At 39.3% G+C, this 5,400-nt stretch overlaps 1 long non-coding RNA gene across 5 annotated transcripts; it reads left to right on the plus strand.

Annotated features, from left to right (window-relative positions):
* Nucleotides 1–2,561: 2,561 nt before the first annotated feature.
* Nucleotides 2,562–4,731, plus strand: LOC130565046 (uncharacterized). 5 transcript variants are annotated; one of them, XR_008964332.1, is made up of 5 exons: nucleotides 2,562–2,645; nucleotides 2,993–3,051; nucleotides 3,396–3,459; nucleotides 3,735–3,788; nucleotides 4,020–4,731. It is a non-coding gene; the product is annotated as an uncharacterized LOC130565046 (long non-coding RNA). The 5 variants fall into 5 exon arrangements; XR_008964331.1 differs by having other exon boundaries at nucleotides 2,993–3,056; nucleotides 4,020–4,730; XR_008964333.1 differs by having other exon boundaries at nucleotides 2,582–2,640.
* The last annotated feature ends 669 nt before the right edge of the window (nucleotides 4,732–5,400 follow it).

The following is a 5,400-nucleotide window of genomic DNA, read 5'->3' on the forward strand; positions in this document are numbered from 1 at the left end:
CGGGCAAGAGTTGAGAACCACTGCTCTAAGCTATGAGTGAAACGAACCAGCCCCCGTGTCTCTACAATGTTCTGACACAGAGACACAGGCATTGCTAAATGGTTGCTAGACTAACCTGTTTGGTTTCTATGGGCGTGGTTTAGCCGAAGCCAATTGATGATGCTTCAAGCCCCAAGTAAAACAAACCAACCCCCATGTCTCTACGATGTTCTGATGTAGAGTTATAGGTCTTGTAAATGGTTGCTAAGTTAACATGTTTTGTTGCTATGGGCGTGGCTTCGTAGCTTATTGAAGTTTCAGGGATACTGATTGGTTGCCTGAGTCAAATGAGCCCACCCCCTTGTCTCTACGACACTGTACTGCAAATATATCCACCTGGTTCTTTTATAATGGAGTCTATGGGAACGGTTGCTAGGTTCCTGTAAATGGTTGCTATGGGCGTGGCTTCATAGCGTCATGATGATCTTGAAAGACTGATTGGTTGTCTGAGTAAAATAAGACCACCTCCTTGTCTCTAAGTGGTTGTACTGGGAAGTTATTCAACATGGGACAGTTATGACGCCTTATATGGGCACATTTCCTGTCCCATTATAAGTCAATGGGGAATTTTGGGGGGCTCTTACACCCCAGGGGTGCAACTTACACGCCATTGTGAGTTATGTTCTTACAGAGCCTGCCAGTATTGAATTTAAATGGACCCAAAACTCACGCGCATGGAATCCGCGCGCGCACGCGCTATGCAAACGCGCATAATGATAACCACGCGCGGAAAGCTGCTCCGCGAGGGCGCATTTAAACTCCGCGAGCGAGCAGAACAGTATCCGCAAGCGGAAAAGAACCCTCGCGCGGGCGCATTTCTGCTCCGCGAGCAAAAACTCAGTCCGCGAGCAGAGGCTTTGACGAGCGAGCGCGCGCGCGATTCTCTCTATGCTCTCGCAACTGCTCAACACTTGCTCGCTCGTTGAGTTGACTTCTGAGACTTTGGAGGCGGGACAATGGCAGACTTTTCTGATCCTTTGATTGGTCACTTTTAACATGCACTCACCTACAGTCTCCGACATGTATCTTACCCGTTGTACAGACGTCTTAATTTGGCATAACACGATACTTTTTTCCGTTTTTAAACTTGGGTTACAGTGTTATGTATGCCCTTGGCTTTGGATTTACATATTTGGCATCTTGACAGGAAGTTAGAAATAAATAGTTTGGTATGTGTATTCATAATTGCTTTTGTATTGTTAATAATTTTCATGAAATTGTTATAAAATGAGAATTAATAAATGGCTACAACAGTATAACTCAAAGCACAAGTTATTATAAATTACAATATGATGTACTCTCTAAAATTTAATTTAAATAATTTATTTGTTTTGCTTTATTTGTTTTGAAAATATTAAAACGGGCTATGCCAGTAAACAGATATTAGATAACTCAAATTTAATGACTACAGGAGACATTTAATTATATTATTATAGTATGTTTTAAATAGGTCATACATGACATGTAAGTTTAACTGCTATATTATATAGCATAATTTTTGTTGACAGATGTAAGAAATCAAAATGTCACTTGTTAAAATACTAACACATAGCTAAGGCAAGGTAATACACTAATCATTCGGTAGTAAGACATGTAATCTGTAGGTGACTGCATGTAGGTGAGTGCATGTTAAAAGTTACCAATCAAATGAATTTGATTGGCAACTTTTAACATGCATTGTCCCGCCTCCAAAGTCTCAGAAGTCAACTCAACGAGCGAGCAAGTGTTGAGCAGTTGCGAGAGCAAGAGAGAATCGCGCGCGCGCTCGTCAAAGCCTCTGCTCGCGGACTGAGTTTTTGCTCGCGGAGCAGAAATGCGCCCGCGCGAGGTTCTTTTCCGCTTGCGGATACTGTTCTGCTCGCTCGCGGAGTTTAAATGCGCCCTCGCGGAGCAGCTTTCCGCGCGTGGTTATCATTATGCGCGTTTGCATAGCGCGTGCGCGCGCGGATTCCATGCGCGTGAGTTTTGGGTCATTTAAACTCCATAACTTAATCCATATCCTCACACAGTGGAAACGCTGGAGCTGGTAGGTCGGTGAGGACGGAACATGGTAAGAATAGTTCAAAATGCTTTATTTGTACAGTTACGTAGCCAGTAACATTACGTTGATTGCTTTGCTTGATGTTTTTAATTCTGAAGTGATTTTTGCAAGCCAAGTTTCAGCACATTGTCATTAGCGTTTGTTGAGTAAAAGCTTTTTGAGTACTTTATGAATGTCTTTATCTTCTAGGAGGTGGGGTGATTCAATCGGATTTTAATCCAACCCTGAGCGCATGTTTTCTCCCCTTTCCAGTAAAATAGCAGGCGAGATAAACTGATGTTAGGCCTAACGTTAACGTTACCTGTTTTTTTTACACTGAACTTCTGGTATAGTTTGAGTCTTTTGTTAATATTTTGACATATATTCTCCACCTCCCCATGTAATGTTGTTTCAGATAATTTTCATATCATATTAAATCTTAAAATACTGTGTGTGTGTGTGTGTGTGTGTGCGTGCTGCGTGCGGCGTGTGTGTGTCTGTTGTGTGTGTGTTATTTTGCAGCTTACAGCTCATTCAAGTGCCACTGGTCTTGCAGTATTTCATCTTTTCCAAACAACCGAGTAAAGTAAGATTTGATACTGTTTTAAACTTGATTTAGCCAGCTATTTTGTCAAAATACTAATAATGGTCCACACTACAGCTTTTAACATGTAATAAATGTGCAATTTCAAAAGATTCATACCAATAATTTAAAGTTAAAAGTTTTTAGGTTTATAAACTACTTGTAGTTTAAAAACCCACTTGTATCAGTAAACTTTAGTTCTGGTAGACTAATTATTTCATGTCATATTAAGATATTAATCATATTATGATACGCGTGTGTGTGTGTGTGTGTGTGTGCGTGTGTGGTGTGTGTGTGTGTGGTGTGTGTGTGTGCGCGCGTGTGTGTTCTGTTGGTGTGTGTATTTGCAGCTTACAGCTCATTCAAGTGCCACTGGTCTTGCAGTATTTCATCTTTTCCAAACAACCGAGTAAAGTAAGATTTGATACTGTTTTAAACTTGATTTAGCCAGCTATTTTGTCAAAATACTAATAATGGTCCACACTACAGCTTTTAACATGTAATAAATGTGCAATTTCAAAAGATTCATACCAATAATTTAAAGTTAAAAGTTTTTAGGTTTATAAACTACTTCGTAGTTTAAAAACCCACTTGTATCAGTAAACTTTAGTTCTGGTAGACTAATTATTTCATGTCATATTAAGATATTAAATCATATTAAGATACTGTGCGTGTGTGTGTTTGTGTTGTGTGTGTGTGTGTGTGTGGGGTTGCGCGCTGTGTGTGTTCTGTTGTGTGTGTGTTATTTTGCAGCTTACAGCTCATTCAAGTGCCACTGGTCTTGCAGTATTTCATCTTTTCCAAACAACCGAGTAAAGTAAGATTTGATACTGTTTTAAACTTGATTTAGCCAGCTATTTTGTCAAAATACTAATAATGGTCCACACTACAGCTTTTAACATGTAATAAATGTGCAATTTCAAAAGATTTATACCAATAATTTAAAGTTAAAAGTTTTTAGGTTTATAAACTACTTCGTAGTTTAAAAACCCACTTGTATCAGTAAACTTTAGTTCTGGTAGACTAATTATTTCATGTCATATTAAGATATTAAATCATATTAAGATACTGTGCGTGTGTGTTCTCTTGCAGTTTACAGCTCATTCAAGTGCCACTGGTCTGTTTTTGGAGAATTTCATCTTTAAGGTACGTATGTAAACTTTGCCTACAGACTTAAAAAGAACACGGAGGTTCACAACTCGCATGCAGTTCTGTTTATTAACGGCTAGAGCTCCAAAAGTTACATAGTGTACCTATAAATGTCAGATTGTACACTCTTGTTTTAAAGACAGTGGTTATGTGTATCCTTAAAAAAAACTGGTATCTCCTATGTGATTTCATGAATTTGTTTAATGAAAATTTGCTTGTGTATCACAGGTGCTGTGAGAAAGAGCCATGTCTCCCGTGCCGCCACTGATGATGACATTACAAAACACGTAATACGGTGGTTCAACTTGGCAGCAGATAGGGGAAACTCAAGGAGCCGTCCCACTGTCAGCACCCAACAGTAGCGTTTCGGTGTTTCACAGTTAACTTCTGTGTTTTGAAGTGTTCGTTTAACAGTTAAGTAGTAACAGTTGAGATAAAGTTTACTACTTTAAATAGTTTTGTTTCTATTCATCTTCAAAAAACCCAGTTTCCACACAAAAAAATAAGCAGTGCAACATTAATAAGAATAAATGTTTCTTGAGCTACATTAAAAAAGTGTTCTTTTTCATTAAATAAAAAATGTTCTTTGGACAATTTATGGTTGCATTTCATTTTCTGTAATACCTATTAATTGTATACATAAATAATTGTTACTGGCTAAAATGGCTGAATTTTGATTTACAAGTTTTGAATGATTTCATCATGTTTTATTAATAAAGGCAGGCATATTAAATATTATAGAGCAATCCAGTCTATCCAATGTCGGTCCATTAGATTTGAAATATTTCTTTAGCTAGTTTTGGCCAGAATACTAGTTTTAAATGAGGGATCTGAAAGGTATCCAGACAGAATGACCAGATCGGATCCGTGGCGGATCAGCTGCTTTATAAACGGGTCCTGATCGGATCCGTGGCGGATCAGCTGCTTTATAAAATGGTCCTGATCGGATCCGTGGTGGATCAGCTGCTTTATAAACGGGTCCTGATCGGATCCGTGGCGGATCAGCTGCTTTATCAGCGGATACAGGGTGGGTCTGGTCCGGATCCGCAATCCTTATTTGTTCCGGATGCGCTGCGCTGTGCAAGTGGACTCCGTTCCGGACCCGTTTTGCGCATCCGTTCCGGAGCTTGTGACACTTCCGGGGCGGATCCGTTCCGGAGTCAGATTGCTATCTGGGTGGGAATTTAGATGGATTAGAGAGTCCGTTTTTCGAAAACCAGAACCCAGATCAGTTAAAAAAGATATAGCAACTCAAGTCAGACCAGACTGAAGGTTTGTGGAAAGTTTGGTGGATGTAGCTTGAAAGCTGTAGGAGAAGTAGCAGTCAGAAATTTGGGGGATCAGAAGAAGAATCGGAAAAATAACTATATAGTAAAGTTCGAGTACAAACTTTATGTTGGCTTGACAAAGCCTGTCCTGAAGAGTTTGAAATAGTTTGAAAGGTTTTATCGTTAACCTTTTTCTAACATGATGGAAAAATAATGTGTCCCAAGTGTGTAAAAACCAGGCTTAGTATGTTGTTAGCATGATTAACATGTTTGCTAGCATGAATAGCATGTTTGCTAGCATGAAGCTAACATGATTAGCATGTTGCTAGCATGATGCTAAC

Source organism: Triplophysa rosa, linkage group LG14, assembly GCF_024868665.1.
Source record: "Triplophysa rosa linkage group LG14, Trosa_1v2, whole genome shotgun sequence".
NCBI classification, from domain to species: domain Eukaryota; kingdom Metazoa; phylum Chordata; class Actinopteri; order Cypriniformes; family Nemacheilidae; genus Triplophysa; species Triplophysa rosa.